General features: G+C 41.6%; 1 protein-coding gene across 13 annotated transcripts in view; it reads right to left on the reverse strand.

Annotated features, from left to right (window-relative positions):
* TSPAN4 (tetraspanin 4) overlaps positions 1 to 19,050 on the reverse strand; it is a 420,840-nt gene that overhangs the window by 89,361 nt on the left and 312,429 nt on the right. For 2 of the 13 annotated variants that reach the window (XM_069017018.1, XM_069017017.1), the window contains exon 1: positions 5,219 to 5,395. The exons of 10 other annotated variants lie outside the window; for them this stretch is intronic. The gene's annotated coding sequence lies outside the window, so the exon portion shown is untranslated. Of the gene's footprint in view, positions 1 to 5,218; positions 5,396 to 19,050 lie in introns of those variants that run through there. One more of the 13 variants, XM_069017021.1, reaches the window with a different exon arrangement.

Here is a 19,050-nt window from a genome sequence, read left to right on the forward strand (position 1 = left end):
AATCAAGCAGCGATTGAAAAATTAAAGGTGGCGGTGATTAATATGGATTTAAGACTTCTTTTGTTTGAATGGGTTTTAGCTAGAGGACATGGCAGTTGGGCTTATTATGTTTTTTTTTTTCCCCTCTGAAAGAGAGAGAGGATGAGAAGGGAAACACAAAGGAAACCTCTTTAGGCAGATCACTTCTCTCCTTTTAGCATTCAAATAAAAGCCAAGAGAAGAGGTTACACACAGTGCATGTTATCATCCTTAGGTAAATAACCAAGCATAATTTCAGCAATCACACGAACACCTCTGTGCATAAGCAAAGATTCAGCCATAAAAACTCCTTTTGGACCAGCACCAGAAGGGAAAATTTCTGCCTAAGACATGAATGAATTTTGACACTATCATCAGCCTGGCTTACAAAGAAATAGATACCTTTGAGTAACCATGAGCATACTTTAAACATACACAGAGTAGGAGTGTTTTACATTTAAAACAGATGAACCAAGACCTTTGAAAGCTCTTAAGAAACAATGAAGGAAAAACCTACTAGAATGTCACACAAAATGAATCTGAAGGTCCAGACACAGAAGCAGTGTCCACATCTCTGTTTGGTTAAAGAAGGAGGGATCTCTACCAGCTACAGATATATATGGAGATACAGACAGACACACACTGGAAAATTTGGATATGCATTCACATGCCTTGCACCAATTGCAACGTTAAAGAAGGTGGAACCACCATGGTTTAATTCAGATTTCACATCGAATCTTTGCATAGCAAAACATCTGCATCCCTCAACTTAGCTGAGGTTATAGAGAAGCCAGAACTTCGATCAAACCATTCTGTATTGCCCGTTTACAAGTTACTACTGTAAATCTATGGAGTAAATTCATAGTAATCTGGCTCAAAGCTATTATGCTTAACTGATTGAAAACAACCTTGTGCATGAACTTTAATTTAGACAGTTTATAATACCTTAGATCATCTGAGAAATAGGGACAAGCCAGGATAAGAATGGAAAAATTTCCTTTTGCTTAATCATGAATACTTGCTAAACTGACATAAGCTGCATATGATACTGGCCTTAATTTCTTGCCTGCAACAAGTAGCTCCTGCCTAGGCATCTTTATAAAAACATCAGACACACCTCATCTTCCATAAAGTGCTGAAAAATTTAAATAGAAAACACAAAAAAGAACAGCAAATGAGGAAGATTATTTGTGGAAAATTAACCTTGTTACAATAAAAGCCTTGTCTGAAAAAGGATTACCAGAGCTTGCACTTCAACTAATAGACTTATTTTTCCCCAAAGACTTATTTTTTTCCTTTTTCTTCTTTTCATGCTTGGCCAGAGCAGGTGATGTACATTTTCCCCAGCTGTCTCTTGTCCCCATACATAGAAGAACATCATCATAAGAAGTCACTTGAAACGAACTCTAAAGTCCCTATTCAAAGTATTTCGATTAATAAAAAGTTACCTACAAAATGGTTCTGAAGAGAAGTATGTTTGTTTGCAACAATGACGATTTTTGCTAGCTAACACACAACAGTGTGGTTCCCAAAGGGTTCATATAATTTAAGTATAGGGTGTCTGAAAGAGCGCTGGAAGGTGGATACCCAATATTCCAATCCCACATGCCCCTAGGCACAAGCATAATTGCACTACAAAATAGCTCTGCCAAAAATGAAAACAATTAAAGCACAATACTTTCTTCCTGCCTACAGTTAAGAAGGGTGGTTTCATTTTCTGTACATACCCACACCAATAGATGTAAAATAAAACAATTCAATGAAGGCTGCTTGAAACTACAGTAATGGGATACATGTGTACACTGGAGACACTACAGAGTCAGAACCAAAGCTTTGCCAATTCATTGCCAAGAGAGCTCCCAATATGATCAGTGTTCTTTAACCATTTTGTTAAAAGTGTTTAATCAACACTTTTAACATCAAGGAGAGCTGTGAGTTGAAATTCAGGAGGAATCCAGACACAGGTAAAAACTCTCTCTGGGAGTGCTGGGGTTTCTCCTCTCTTCCACACCCAAGTGTCCAGTGAGAGGCTCAAATAAAACAACATCTGGTTGTGTTGCTCATGGTTAAGGTTAGTCAGAACAACAACTCCAAAATGCAAGACTCAAACACAACTTCATCACATCAAGGATTCTGACAGAGCCTGTGAAGATGGGGGCCAAGGCAAACACAGTCACCATCTAAAGAATAAAAAGGATAAAGAACAATCTCTGGTAGAGGAGCGGAGAAGTACTAATCACAGCGATGTCTAGGATTTCTTTTAAGCGCTGTAGCCCAAGGCGTCTCCTAGGCCAGTGTTTTCCAGAGTAGCCTCAAGTTTTGGGCAGTTATCAATGCTTTCCAGTTTCATAAGTACCAAGCACTTTAGCTGATGTCCAGAGATGCCTCACGTGATCAGCATCTCTGAAAATCTCGGGAAATGTCTGCCTCCTAATACAAGAAACTTCTGAAAATGCTGGACAGTTCTTCTCTGCATGTCAGTCTCTCCATATGCAAATTGAGAACGACAATACTCTCCCACCATGACAGATAAAAACTTGCTGTTTACAAAGCTCTTTTGAAAATGGAAAATAACCAACACTATAAAAAGAAAAATCATCATTATTGGTGTTCAGATGCCTCACAGCAATAAAGCTCACTTTCAACATCTCTCGGAACTGGCTCTTCCTAATAAAGGTCCAAAATCATGAATGGCCAAAAGAAAAAAAGAATGATGGAAGATGCAGGCTTGGTTGAGAGAGAGCCACAAACAATTACAAGGAAACCGAAGGTCTTACTACTGCTGCTCCAAAGACATAACCGCCTTGTAAGTATGCAGTGGCAACTTGCCAAAAAGCACAGAAATTTCTTTTTGCTGCTGAATCACAAAGGCTTGGAGAACTTCTAGGACATGTAATTTCCTGGCAAATCGCTTGAACCGGTTACCTATAGAGCATTACCGCACAGCTTCTGACATGCAGTAACTCCACAAGTCTCCTGTCACACAGACCTACAGACCTCACATTAAAGCACTGCAGAGTATTACCCCTTTCTTTTTCTGCAGTCAACCTTCACCTTTAACGAGATTTTTTTAAACCACTGCTTCCTCCTTCTCCTTCCACCTCTGCTTTGCAGGACAGCAAGCCCAGGCAGCATGGATTGCCTGACAGGATGCTTTAGGTATCGGTCCTGCCGTTTCATTATATGGGGTTTTTACTGTGCCCATGCTGGGTCTGCCAACCCAGCAGCAACTCCACTGCTCTTCAGCACAGCCCTGCCAAGAGCTGATGCATCCTCCCTGCCTGCTCTTCCTGCTTTGCTCAAAACAAGTCTTTTATCCCCACTGCCCAACAACCTTTCTCAGCCCCCAGGGCTCAAAGAGGAGCCATGTTGTCCATTCCCAGCCCAGCAGCTCCCATTACTGCCCCAGGATGAAAAACTACAACTAACATACGGCACACAGTTACTATCGCTCCCTTTCCCTCACAAAGCAGGCACTGCCAATACCAGACTGCTGTGCTTCATGCATCATTCATCAGTTCCTTAATGTGCAAAGCTCTCTGCTGCAGCTCTTTTCTCTGCATTAAAGTTACCTCTGGGGTAAAAAAGTGTCTGTACAACCTCTGCTTGAAATATCAAGACTACACCCGAATTTCAACGTGTCCGTTGGCTTCTTCAATTTACCATAAAAGCATCAGCAGTGTCTCTATGACCACCAGGTCCAGGAGGGGACAGAGCCACAGCAGGTCACAGGGATATTAGGCCAAGCTCTCCCATAGGAAAGCTGTGGGTATACTGCTGTCACTTAATTCTGCTAAAAACCCAAAATCCTTCATAGAAGTCCTAAGCCTCAAAGTCTTTGCTGTCAAAATACAGAGGGCAAAGGAGAGAGCAATGCACTTCCAGCAGGGTGTTCTGTGTTTTTCCAAAGGCTCCAATGAAACAATAGCATCATGGAGAGTTACTACATGACAGTCCTGCACACATAAAGATCCTCATGATCTCTGAACTATTTTCAGCCTTTTGTAAAGCCTCAGATTGCTTTTGGACACTTGCTAACTGCTGTTTTCTATGTGCCTGTTCCTTCCCAGCCAAACAGCACATAATCTTCATGTCTACATGCACAGTCTTCCCATTCCCTTCAACTGTAAAAGCCTGGAGCTTCCTCCTGTTCTTCATTCAACTCCTCTTTCACATCTCTTCTTCAAATACATTTTCTCCAAAAGCCATACGTATTCCATCTCTCTCCTCCCAGCTGACACAGAAAATTTTAGATTGTGGGGTGATGAGAAAAGGGAAGCTTTTTTAAGTCCTCTTTAACCCCTACATCACACCTTTAAAATTCCATCACTCCATGATGAGAACATAATATATTAAACTATTCAGTATTTATTCACCATAAATAATACTACACATGTCTTACCAGCTGCTGCCAGAAAGCCATACCTGGCTAGGATCTATGTCCTCTGGGACACAGCAGGACAGACCAGTGGTTAATACAGGAGCTCTTCCAGACACTAAACTCTAGTAGCACCAGCACCATTCTGTCAACATTAGACCACACAGACCCACCAATGCTGCCTTCTCGTACCACCCTGTTGCAGAGGCAGGGCCGAGTTAAAGGAGACTCCTGCTGGAGATCCATGGATCAGAAAGAACTAGCAGTTGAGAGAATAAAGGTACAAACAAAGGGCTCTATAAAACACACCAGCACTTCCTTCCTGATTCAACCAGTAATGACTAGAAACTGGTGTGCTTTCAGCAGTGCAAACCTCCAAATTAGTCTTTTTCAGTTTCTTAATCTGCCCTGGTTCAACCTCCCCTCATCCTTTCCTTTATAATTGTAAAGCTGGGCCATTTTGGCTCACACTTGACTTTAATATTGATGGGTTTGCTGATGCCAGCTGAGGGCAAGAAGCAAGGCTCTTCCCAAGCTAAGGCAATTTCTCTGTTTCTGCCTCCTGTTGTACAGCCCATTTCACATTTTCCCTGCAGCAAATAACTGTAAGAAATGCTCACACAACAACAGGGTGGGATGAAAAAGTAACATGACATCTATTTCTACACTAATGAAACAATTACTAACTAATAGGAACCAAGCAAACCAAGCAGGACACTAAAGCAAGGAAACATTTTCTAATAAAGCTCCCTGCTCACTCAAGTGATGTGTGGCTTTAGAAGGGTAAAACAAACATTTACAGTAGGTTGTAAAAGAGCTCACCAGTTTATGAGGTTTTGCCCTTGTCCTGATACTTCTATTTCAGGCCATGGTTACAGTTCCGTTTTATGTCCAGAATGCAGGAGCTTACCGCCTTCTTCCCTCCTGAGAAATCCAACAAATTAAAGTGGGGGAGGCCAGACAAGAGCCCAACAAACTGCCAAACTGTCTTCCCCAAACTCTCTTCCCCTTAAAGGGTTGAGAGAAGCCCTCCAGCTCCTATAATGAGCTGTCATGGGACACAGCTGCTGCCCCAAGGCACACAGGTGCTGCAGGGTTGTGCTACTCCTGAGAGCAGAGTTTTTGCTTCTAATCTTTGCTTAAACCACATCTTTCAAGAAGGAACCTCAAAAAAAAACTCCACTTGACAAGAGATTTCAAAAACAGTGAAGTCATGTAAATTACCACAAGTGACAAGACAGGACAAGAGGAAATAGCCTCAAGTGGCACCAGAGGAAATTTAGATTGGACATTAGGAAAAATTTCTTCACTGAAAGAGTTATAGAGCCCTGGAACAGGGTGCCGAGGGAAGTGGTTGATTCACCATCCCTGAAGATCTTTATAGGACCTGGGGCTTAGGTACATGGTTTAGTGGTGGACTTGATGATCTAAAAGGTCTTTTCCAACCTTATGATTCTATGAAAGTCATATACACTTGCATGAGGCACAGGAGTATTCGAGAGGCTGGTGCTACTGCACAGAGCTGTTCCAGGTATGGGAATGAGCAGACGGGAAGAGTTTGACTCTTTGGACCCACTGAGTTTTGCTCAATACTGAGCATGCAGAAAAGCTAATTTCTTTGCTGCCAGCCATCCTGCACCTGAAGGATGGAGATGCCACCTAGAATGGTCCACAGGAAAGAAAAAGTTTATTGCTTTATAGGCAGATGGTCTAAGCCTGGGACTGGGTCTAGGCTGAGCATATGGTTCCCATTACATATGTAAGAACCAGATACTGCCTACAGGGAGAAAGGTGACTTAAGCCAGACTAAGAATACTTCAATGCCACTGAGTGATTTTGTGCCCTGTGGAGGTAGAGTTCATTTTAGGCAATTATCTCATGTGCTCCTTACCAACTGCTCTCCTCAATGATGATGGGCTACAGTTCATACTAATAAAGACAATGAAAGTGATCTGGACACTGGAATGATTCCAGAAATAAATTCCCACCTCCCCAAAGGCTGGAACAATCTAGCAGTGAAGGGTATCACACAGCCCATATGGCATGCCAGGAGGGGAGAGCTGGAGTCAATCTATTTCATTACCTACAGAGGATAAAAGGAGCAAGAAGCAGCTTGTTAGAAAGACGCAAAAGAACATTTCACATTGCTCAGGATAACCTATTGGGCAGTGCAGGTATGATGAAAGCAGTGTCTGTGCATCCCCTCTTTCCCCTAAAAAAACTTACCATTTTTGGACAGTAAGAAAAGTTATCAGCTCCTTCAAGCATAGACTGAAATAGAGAGATACTTGCCTGATTCTTAAGAGGAGTTTTGTTTCTATTGCTAATGGATGCTAGGTTACACACATTGCTTCTCTATTCAGATCAGAATTCTTAAGGTCAGACAAGATTCCACATCTCTATAGTTCTTTTTGCCTCTACCAGGCTTTAAGAAAGCTACAATGCCTTTGGCTCTGCCTGAGCGCATATGTGCAAGTGAAATCAAGAGGAGATGACACACCTGAAACTGGAAGATGTGTGACAAAGGCTGCATTAACTTGCTTTGCAGCAAATTGGCCAATTTCCTTTTCCACCATGCCTGAACGCCGTAATGCCAGGAGAACAGCAAGAGCACACAGAGATCATACCAGGCTTAGATGCAGGAGGAAATCAATGTACATGTTCTGCCCTGGCCAGCCACAGGGAGCCAAGAGAGGCGATGTGGCAGCCAGCGGGTGAGCGTCCGCAGGGCTCCGGAATCGGTGCTCACCTTGGACCAGAGCTCACTTCCACCAGCTGCTCTGCAATCATGGGACATCTTGCTCAGATTTGCTTTCCTGAGCTATTCTGTGCCCTTACGTGCCCAGTCTTCAGAATATAATTCTAACCACCATTGTCTTTTACTTATATGGATGTAACTCCCATTCCTAGAGCCCTGTAATCATGGGGGAAACAAGGCTTAGGATCTGAGCTTTATCTAAATTTAACCTCTTCTAAAGAGGAGCCCTAGCAAGCGCTACAGCTTTGTTTCGGTGATTTCCCATTGCATTTCCAGGTTTACGTTAAGGTGCCTCAGTGGAAACTGTAATCTAGTACTCCTAAGTCCTGACACATAAAATTCAGTGCTTCCTAATTCATGTGCCTTTTTCCCAGAATCCCCCATCTCTGCATTTTTCTTTAAAAAACCCTCTCATGGAAAAGGAATACATAATAGCTGGATCGTGCCTAGTTCCGCGAGGCTGGTACTAAGTCCTCAGGGAAAATATCTTGTTCAGTTTTTTGCTGAGTGTAAGTTACATTAAATATGCTGGACCTGTGCAGGTTTCTGCTAAGATGCCTCTGTAAAATTGAAATTCACTTGTCTTTTGAATGGCTGGAAATGTTCATGAAGCGTAAATCATCTCCCTTCATTGCTGACCCCACAAACCGCATATATTATATAAACATATGGATATTAAAATTATAAGTAACTTTTAAAGTAAGTGATATCTGCCTTTGAGACACTGGGCAGGTAAATTATAGACTCATAGACTAAGGAAAAGATCTGGAGACCATTACTTATATGGTGCAATGAACATCAAAACCAGAATAAATTAAAACTGAGGCAATTTTAAAGACTGGATACTGTCCAATTTCTCTGCAAGAAAGTCAAATAGAACAAGGGCACTGGAACAGTGTCCCAGTGGGAACTGAAAGCAGAAGAGGTTTGGATACAATCTGCATTTAGTTTATTATTTTGTTGGTACTTACCCTGTCAATGTAACTTGGCTTTCTGCCTCCTCATATTAGAACAGCACAATTTTACAACCCTCGTGCTTTGCTCTGTCTCTAGGGATCCCTTGCAAACATTTACACCCTCCTGAGATCTAAAAGAACACAGAAACTTAGGGCATGCAGCTTTTAGAGGTGACATAGGTAACAAAAAAGGAAAATGCAAAGCTTTGGTAATATTGATCTTGTCTTTTGCTGAACTCTTGACATTTCCAAGCAAATGCAGATGCTAATGGAATGGATTTAATGTTTAATGTATTTGCAGTTATATACATATGTATCTATATATCTCCATATGCAATCTTGTGCATACCCCATGTTGAGCATAGGGTCCTGAAGCAAATGGGATGGATGGCATTTAGATCAGGGCATCCTGCCCAGCCCTCCTGTGATGCCCACTGCAGGCACTGAACTGCTGGGGCTTAGCTGGTCCTTGAGCACTGAACACCATTTTGGATTTCCCTGTCTTCACAGGATTTGCTTGATACTTAACCCTGCACACTCGTATTAATTTTGCTGATTTTTGTGCTTGGGTCGCTGGGGGAATTACTGAGCATAAGGTCAAAGCTGTTTCACATTTTACAGTATAAGGAGCTTTATCCCTTTCCACCATGCCCTTTAGTACTGCCATGTGGCAGAAGGCAGGGATGGACATAAGGATTAACTTTATTTAATGTGATATTTAATGTGTGAAAAGGTCCCAAACCTTCTTTTTATAGACAGTTCGGCAAAACAGACCAAAGGGCTTCTAAAATAAAAAAGTCGGGCTTTGTTAAAAATATAAAGTAGAATAGTTAACATTTAAACTAAAGAAAAAATTTTTAAAAGACTACTACAAAGGGAAGAGAAATGGAAATGGGTTAAAACCAATACTCTGTTCACCCATGGTCTCCCTGCAAGCATGTCATTGTCCTTAAGCTTTATTCCTGCCATCAGTCACTTTCTGCAGCAAATAGTGCCCACTTTGTAAGAAGTCCTTAAGGAACATGGTCTTCAGGAAGTTTTCTCTGTCCCCTGAGCCGCTGCTCTCAGTTCCCTGCAGTGCCTCTCCTGTCTCCCCTACTCAGTGTCTCCCAAAGTCCCTTCCCCTGCTCCTTCTCAGCTGGGGTCCAGGGATGGTGTGATTTCTCTCCCATGCCCGAGGGTTTCCCCTGACTCAACCATCCCATTCACAGGAACATGAGCAAAACAGTTGAGGCTAAACAGGTTGAACACACAGCCTGTCACAAAGCATGATTAAAGACTGTTATCCTGAGAAATTACTGGAGAGTCTTGACTGCTTCATTCAAACAACTGTCAAAAGTCTGCTATGCAGCAGACAGCATTCAGGGCTAGGGTTTTTTGCAAGCAGAAATAAGAATGAAAATCCAAATAAATGTCATCCATGGGATCTGAATTTACCATCATCTGGCACCTTCATTTTTAATGATGTTTATAGCCTATGACAACTCTATTCCCCAGTGAGCATTGCTTGGGCTTTGCCTTCATGACCTTCTCCTCTAGTTTAATAACTCTGCATTTATGGCAGAAATAGGTTGCGCTGCTGGCAACAAGCATGGAAACTCAAAAGCCCAGCGCTGAGCCCTGCTACCAGATATCCTGGCCCAGAGCTGCTGATGGACTCTGCTAACAAACTGTCCAGCACACGGAGGTCACAGACTGGGATGGTCACAACCACCAGTCAGTGCAACTTCATGGGACTCAAAATGCAACCTCACATCAAAACCTTTCTCTTCTCACAAGGCCAAGGAGAAGAGAGGAACAATCTGCCTTTGCAGCATGTCTCACCCCACAAGAAGAATTAGATGAGGCAATAAAAAAGCTGAGAAGCCTTTTCTGGGAAAACAATGCCATTGCTGCAATGTGATGGCTTTTATGAGCTACATGGTACCTTTGACTCAAAAAAGCATTTAGGCAGAGGCAAGGGTCCGGACTGAAGTGGTAAGAGAAACAAGTGAGAATGCTTAAATCACAGCAGTATCCTTATTCCAAATTGCCAGGGGAAGAAGGGAGGACTGTCAAGCACAGTGCTAGGCTCAGTGATACCAGGAAACTGAACAGGTGAGAGAATCTGTTTACTTTAGGTATTGTATTTTTCTTCTTCTTTATATTAGATTGATATAGAATACCCTGGGTAGGTTAGCATACACAATCCAAAACCACTTTTCATCTGCAGGTTCAGTGAAGCTTGTAAAGGATTCCATAAAAGTAATTTTAAATATTCATGCAGCGTTCATCAACCACGTGTCCCAGTAAACCTACAAGGACAACCTGGGGCTTTCTAGGCAACTCCTCTTCAAAAACAGTACTCTTGCATGCAAGCATTTGCCTGTGTGCTGAATGACAGCATATGCTGCTGCTTGCAACACTAAACATCATTCAAAGGAATAATCTTCATGCTACTAACACAAAAGCACACACACTGTGAACACCTTCTCCCTTCTCCTAGAGCCAAGTGGAAAACACACCTCTGTTATCCTCTTCCCTGAAGCGTCTTCTCAAACAGCATCATTTTAACACCATCTTCCCCTTTCATGCATCACATCCAAAAAACACCCTGCGAAGATATTCCCTGACTCCTAACAAGAGTTATTTTGTCAAGTCGTCATTTTCTGCTGAGAGCTTGAAATGTCAACATTGTCCTGCATCTTATCTCTACTGCCTTACAGTAGAAAGAAAAGTATCTCCCTTGTGGACAGAATTACATCTTCTCAGCCTGACAGTAAAAGATATCACTGTGGTGCATTGAGTAAATTACACCAAATAGAACTAGACAAGAGATGTATCCTGACATATGAAAAAAGGCAGCCACATCTTTAGACTTTGTTCAAAAACATTTGCCTTACATCACAGTAGGAACACACAGAAAGGAGACAGAAAATTCAACAGGATGTCAGCTAGGAACCATGATTTGGATCTTCTGCATTGCACTGGACCTGCTACTAGATAATAGCTGTCCAAAAACTACTTCAGCCCAAAGATATGCAATCTTATTTGTCTGGGGTTTAAAATTTTCTTTTTATTTTGACATGTCTTTACCATTTTGCTGCTGATTTCTTTTCCATCAGGTCTGGTCATTCTCTGTGGCCTGGTCTGAAGCCCACTGAAATCTGTCTCATGATACTAGAAGGCTCTGTTAATCAGTGAGATGCAGAGAGGAGCAAACAGCCCATGTAATGTAATACATAGAAACATTTTACTGAACTGTCCATGCACAAAATACAGAACAAAAAAATCTAGCAACCTGTTTCATACACTCTATGAAACCTCTTAAACTATACTAAAGTCAAGTCTTCGCAATTTCTATTGTTAATATCAGATAATTCTTGTTCTTCCAAAAGATTTGATAAAAAAACAAATAACTTACCAGAAAAAAACCAAACATTATGAAAAATAAGCATTTTAAATTGAGAGAAACCACACCCAGCAAGATTTCAGAAACAGCTGACTACCTCTTTGGTCTCAGCCTCTATTTTTCTACCCTCCTCACTCTTGTACAGTAAGATTTAAAGGTGCATTTGGCATTAACTGCTCCTTCAGGTCTTATCTGCAGATGAAAATCTGCTCTTGAGACAGATATTACCACTGTTTAATTCACTACTGAGGAAAAGCATCCACGTATTTTGTGACTCTTCGGAAGTGTGTGGATAAGGCCTCTCATTTCCAACAGCTCAAGTTAAAAACAGTAACTCCACGGTTTTCTCTACATCTATAAAAATATTTGTCTTGTACAAGCACAGAAAATAATGTCCTTCCCTCTCCTCACTAATCCCATACCAGGAGAAAAATAGAGAAAAAAATTTTAAGAGTGCTTACACATTCAATCAAAATTAATAAGTAGGCTCCATATGACAAGGAACATTAATGTCAGGGGCCATTCTGTCTAAATATTCTTGTTCTAATAAAATCATGCTTGATTTAATAAGCATTGCTTTAGTACAAAGGACTGTGAGGGGTCAGCCAAGCACACTCCGAAGCAAAGTATAAATGGTCTGGATAAATGAGATTAAAGTTTACTCTTAAAGCAAGCAAAGGAACTAAGACACCATCACTGTCCAACTTGATTCAATCTTTCATCAAATACAAAGAACTTCATCTCAGGCACAGGGCATTTTTTAGCACTTCAGAACGTTTTTTGATTATTTAAAAAGATGGTACTTCAGGGTTTTCAGTCTGGTTACAACAGCAGTTGTTGCAATGACCAGAAGTTTCAATTAATCTGTTTTCGTAATAACCCCATCTCTTTCTAGCATAGCACACTGGGCCTGGTACTCATCCCTACTACATTCTTGAAACTGATGGGGAAAAAAAGAGGGAGTAATTAAAATTTATGTAAAATACCATAATGGAAGAAGGAAAAAACCACATGCTTCCCTTTTGCTTTTCCTCCCCCAATACAGAATTTGAAATTTGCCTGATTGCTTTGTTTTAGACCCTCATCACTGATGACTCTGGCTCTGCACAAATCTGGCAATAATGCTGTGAATTAGCAGTCTATGCCTGTACCAAACTCGAGCTGAGAGGTGGGGTGCAGAGACATCAAATAAAGCTCTTCTGGGATATTTTCAACAATACAGCATTGTGGCAGCAAGGAAAACTTGTGTGTAATTTAGTAGACTAACATACCAAGGAAATATTTTTGGGGACAAATTGTAATTCTCAAATTTCTTCAAACTCCAGCCACGGCCAATCCAATTCTCTAGGACCTGTGATGAGGTGTTTGTGTGCTTGTGGCTATGTCAACTGTTACCAAATTATGGTACACAAACAGGAATCAGGATGACCATCTTTTCCTCTCGAGAAGACTGAATATTGCCTGAACAACTCCTAACCATCTCCCTCTGCACAGGGCCTGATATGGAGTCAAAAACGATTTGCAGTCACTGCTGCTGTCACTGCCACATGGTAGCCCATAATCTCTGCTTTTGGTATCCCAGCAAGCTCAGTATGCAAAACCCCAGGCTATATTGTTAGTGCAGAGAGATGCAATAAGAGGATATCAAAGATTATGAAAGGATATTTCAGCAGCAGCTCCTGACCCTTGAAAGGCAGATCTGAGTTTGAGGAGAAGGCTGGTTATGCTGCCTGGGATGAACAGCAGGATGGAGACAGCTATTGCACGCTGAAGTAGCTGCCCAGGAAAATGTGATACAGAAAAAAGAGTGTACTGTGATGGGGCATAGACAAGGTCTGAATTGGGAAAGTCCCAGAATTTACAGATAAAGCAGCTGATTGTTTTACCCTTCTTGAATACTTTTTCTGTATTGTCATTATGACGAGAAACACAGCTTTCCTACTGTAGAGCTGCTCACTTATTGCAGCTGAGTCTTTGTTCCTTCTCCCAGCATCAGGAGAAGTCCATAGCTGTATAAAATAGGATGTCAGTGTCCTCTGGAAGCTCACTTGCCCAGATTCTTACTCATCTATGATTAACCAGTTTAGCAGCAGCAAACCAATGCCTGTATTCTGCAACAAGAGGTTTACAAGACAACTGATTGTGAATTATCATCCAATGATCCTAAGCAGACCTAACCCATCTTTAAGAGAGCAGGGATTTTATACTCTCTTGGTTTGCCAAGGACACTGCACCAAGATCAACAGCAAAGACTGCACTCTTCACAACATAAATCAAATCTTTTGTAGTCCTTGGCCCCAGGACGACAAAATTTGCAGATTTGCAACTCCCTTCCCATAAATGCAATCAAACCCAAGAATGTGTAGCCCTGGTATCTGAAAAGCTATTCTTTGTAGTAGTTCCACTGTGGAAAATCCGTATCTGCAGGAAAAATTAAACAAAATGAAAAAAGTACTGTTACCCCACTCCCACCAGAACTGCTGTGGAAAAATGTCCAAGAGCATATACTTACAATACAACTGAATGCATAATGTCAGGTAATAACCTCTCCAGTTGTGAGTTATTTTTATGTAAAGTTGCCACAGTAAAGCACAACATTGTTTCTGCTCTATTTCAGCATTCACCAGCTAATGCAGAGGTGACAGCATCAGAGCAAATCCCTGAAAAGAGCAGGACTGAGGGAAGCAAAGTTCTTATCAGTTGATGCTTTGACAAAAGCCCTTGCCTCAGCCAAAACACAAGTGAACCAGGGCTGAATTATGACACTGTGTACAAGTTCTTTGAAATTAAATGGTTCTGCCACAAATATTTGGTTGGTCAGATGATTTCAGGCTTTGAAGGGGCATTGTTATATAAGAACATAACAGTCGATCAATTTTAGGAAAAGGAGAGGTATTATAGGACAAAACAGAAAGAATAATACAAACCCTGTGGGCTGAAAGTTTTCAGGGAACACTGGGTTACAACATATTCATGTCCTTTGGAAACATTCTATTCAACTAGGAAACCCCTCTAAACAGTACCTGTTAGCACTGATAAAGGGAAATGTATTCACTATCCTTTAAATAAAAAAGGCCATTTGTTTTACCCTTCTTGAATACTTTTTCTGTATTGTCATTACAATGAGAAACACAGCTTTCCTACTGTAGAGCTGCTCACTATTGCCACTATCTTCTCAAGGGAAGAGGGAACTGATACAAAAATACAGTGAAAACACAGTAAACTCCATCTCAGGCTCCTATAGAGTTATTAGGCACATACTGATATGAGATAACACTAAATGGGAGTGCTTTATAAAAGGTAATGTAATAGTAGCAGAATAAATATAGGAACTGTTTATTATAAAATCTGCTTTTTTTCTCTCCTATTAAAGAAACACTGCACTGTCTCTCTCTTCCAAATGAAATTGCCACCACAGAATTCCCCTTTTTAAAATGATTTTTCCCAATCAAGCTTTTCTGAGGGGTGTCCTTGAAATGTTGCAGAGGCAAACAACTGCAGCACTAAAATGATCACTTGGCAGCTTGCTGATATTTGCTGAATCTCTCTCTTTGAGCCAGCTCTTGCTTTGTTTTCTTCTCCCTCTTACAGTGATCTCATACAGCACAGGTATCTCAGAGGCTGACATGAAACTGCAGTTCCATTTTTCTCCCTCAAGACAAAGAGAGGTATTTGCTTGAGATAAACTTAAATACTGCACCCAGCTTAACTCCACTGCAGCTCAGTTGTGAAAGCAAGTGCACTTGCATATCAGAGGGTTAGGAAACTCCATCTCTGTTTCACACTAGGGTGAAGTCTAGGATTGAAATGTTCCAGAAATCTGAAGTTCTCCTCTCTCATTTGCACTGCGCAAGATCTGATAGTATAAAGTGAGAAGGGCAAATTACTTGTATTCCTTAAAAGAAATAAGCACAAAAGATTTTGCTTCATTTCCTTTACAGTAGCTATGGTTAGGCCTTATAGAAAACTGATGCACTCTTATTACTTACAGGTATTTATCAGGAAATGGTTTTGCCCCCGAAAAGATGTTAATATGATTATGCTGTTTACCTACTCCCTGAATTTACACTGAGCTTACAACAACAACAACAACAAATCTCCTTGACTCTTTGCAATTCAATTGTAAGCAATAACTGACCAAGCCAAAACATTGCCGAAAAATCTGTCTATCAAATATCATTGATTTATCTACTTGCCTAGTTCCATCCTCCTACTGGACAACAGAAAATACAGCTTCACTCTTCGGAAACCAGCCAGCCTCCATGGCACCTACTAGTCCTTACCATGTACTCCTAGACCTTCCAGATACATATGCTGCAAAGAGAACGAGGAACCCACATCGGTGTCTTACTCTGGTTTTCACCAGTGGCGCTTTCAGGACCATCAGGCCCATTTCTTTGTGTTTCCAGTGTTGAAGAGGCAATGCAGACACTAAAACAGAAATAGTCCTGAGGCATGTTCTGAATACATGACAGTGTATGTGGCACAGTATACAAGTTTTATTTGCCCTTGTTAAGGATGACATACATAACTTGGTGTGGATATAAAACTTTAGCCAATAAAACTTGTGGGCATAAACTGTTGCTAATAAAAATCTTCTATGCTATATCATCAAATACTTTCTCTTTCTCTAATTATATAGAAATACAGCAATGATGAGCAGGTAGATTCAGACATTAGGCTAGGCCAGTATGAGATGTTTCTAACTGCGGTACATCACAAGATATAAACCTATCCAAATCTGCCTGGCAGTAATTTAGGAAGGTTTAAAACTTATCATGGCCAACAGATCTATGATTATCACAGAGGAGTTATTGCCTGCTGTGTAATTAGTCTGTTCTCACTGAGCTAGCCCATGGCTTACAGGCATTTTGCAGTGTTGTAAAACACCCTGGAGAAGGATGACTGCTGCAGATGGAAAAGCACTCTCCATTGCAACACACAGGCCATGAGAGCTCCGTTAGCCCTCTGTGCCTAATGCCTTCGGAGCTGAAGAACCTGCTTTACATCCTGCTGCCTCCACTTGGTGTTTTATGTGCACAGCTGGCTAATGACCATGTTGTATTATGCATAAAACCATTTACTGTGATATGCTCGTGCTGTTAGTATGCTGTAGAGTATTTTTGCTTTGTTTAAGGGGCAACTCTGGGAAACATTAATGCTGGATGGTACAAAAACAAGGGTAATTCCAGTTCACACTGCAAGAAGAAATCCACAAAGTGGCCAAACATTTCCATCTGCTCAGTGAACAAAGAGACTTTCATGCCTCAATTTATGCCTTCTGCTGTCAGCAGTGAGTAAGGAATCTTCCTTGCATTTTTAAGGGGCCATGTTGCAGAATTGCTGCTTAGCAGTGCTTCCCTTCGGTGGCCTCCATGCTCCTTGTCCCTCAGTCTGTGCATGACGCTTTGAGGCTGTTTTGACTTGTTGTAGCCCCTTTGCAACTTGCCCCAGAGAAGGTGCTGCTCTGCTGCACCAAAAGAAAGCAGTGGTCAGAAGGCATGAATTAGGTTCTGAGAGTCTGGTGTCGACCACTTCACTCTATTCTCAGACCAACAACTTAACACACACTTCTTGAAAGTAAAACAGCAAGAAAACCTTTGCTTCAGCCTGTCCTACACAATTTATCTCTGGAATCTCCACGTCCTAAGAGGATGTCTGCTCTGGATAAAAGCAATTATGCACAGAATGTAACGTAGGCCTGTTACCTTCTCAGTACAACTTCTAATTACATCCAACCTTTTTCCCCATTATTTTACTGGTTTTGTACTTTCACTGATGTATCTCTAGAGTGCCTTACAGAGCCCGTTAGAGACTTCAAAGTACTGAAAAGCACCAAAAAGGCACCTTAGAGAAGGCTCCTAGTGACATTATTCCTTAAGATTAAAAACAGAAAAAAAGGTTGGTACTGAAGGCGTGTGGGTCGGCCAGAACACAGATGCAATGCAGTTTTCTTGCTCAAGGTTAACTTCTGAGTGGGAGATCCAGGCACTGCACTGATAGGACCAAGCAACATAGAATGAACTGCACTGGGAAAAATTTTCCTGGCTATTTCCTTGCCTTCCCCTCAACCATATTCTTTCTCAGCAGGATTGTTTTCCAGGATAACAGGAGTGATGGAGGAACTCTAGCTCCCTGGAGTGGCCAATCTGCTACATCACTGATACCAGAAAGATGACTCAGCCCACCTCACTGTTTTCTATGTCCAGAGCATGTCTGAACTTTGCCTCAGCTGCTGCTGAGGGATACTGGAACTTGCACCACAACATGGAAACACACCGCACCGGGTGACTAACGTCAAGGCTTAGTTTATGTGAAATGCTTAAGTCCCTTACTTACATCAGAGATGCCCAGGTACTGTCAGATGCCCAGGTACTCTCTACCAACCTTCTCATCCCTTGCTATCCTGCATCCTCAATGCCATTTACAGAACTGACAATGACTGACTGCAATAATCACAGGATATTTAAGGTTTGAATGGACCTGAAACATCATTCAGTTCCAACCCCCCTGCCATCAGCAGGGACACTTCCCACTAGACCTGGTTGCTCAATGCCTTATCCAACCTGGACTTGAACACTGCCAAGGATGGGGCACCCACAACCTCCTCCCTGGGCAACCTGTTCAGTGCCTCATCACCCTTACCTAGCCTAAATTTCCCCTCTTTCAGTTTGAACCCACTAGTCCTTGTCCTGTTCCTGATAAAGAATCCCTCTCCAGCTTCCTTGCAGGCCCCTTCAGATACCAGAACGTTGCTGTGAGGTCTCCACACAACCTTCTCTTCTCCAGGCTGAACAGCCCTAACTTCCTCAGCCTGAGCACTGCAATGTGCTGCACATGAAGGCCATTCAACAATTTCAGTTCGTTCAGAGGGGAGCCACCTGTGAATGTTTTTGCAGAGATAGATAGATAGATAGATAGATAGACAGACAGACAGACAGACAGACAGACAGACACACAGAGAGGGAGAGAGAGAGAGATAGACCTTCAGGTCCCTGGACTTGCGCTGCCTTTCAGATAATTAACCTCTGCTTGGATTAATTTGTTCCACATTTTTTTCTATTGGCTTGGGCTGCTGACAGATCCACTTTGTTCTTGAAAAATATAAAGGTGATATTCCCCTGCCATAGTCCTGCAGAAGCAGGAGTGGGTTTACAGACTAGAATCCCAGAGAATGCAGTGGGAGATACAGCACACTGCAGCCTGAATCACTGGTTTACAGGTCTGCCACAAAAGTGACTTTCTCAGGAAGCTGCAAACAGAGAAAGAATGTCTGGCTTGTGTTAATCCTTATCTGGGGAAGACAGGCTTAAATGAGTTTGTTTACAACAGTGTTCAAGTTTGCTAAGGCATTTTAGTAAGTAGGTAAAAAGAAGAGGCTGTCAAAAATCTAGTTTTCCTTTGATGGAGGAAGGAGGAGAAAATCTAAATTAAAATAGGTATGTTTTCATACACAGAATATAACACAGTGTGAAGAGTTGTGGTATTTTTCTATGAAGAACATTCACAGAAGCAGGCTACACTTTATCATGTTACTCTGCCTCTGAGG

Source organism: Aphelocoma coerulescens, chromosome 5 (genome assembly GCF_041296385.1).
Source record: "Aphelocoma coerulescens isolate FSJ_1873_10779 chromosome 5, UR_Acoe_1.0, whole genome shotgun sequence".
NCBI lineage: Eukaryota > Metazoa > Chordata > Aves > Passeriformes > Corvidae > Aphelocoma > Aphelocoma coerulescens.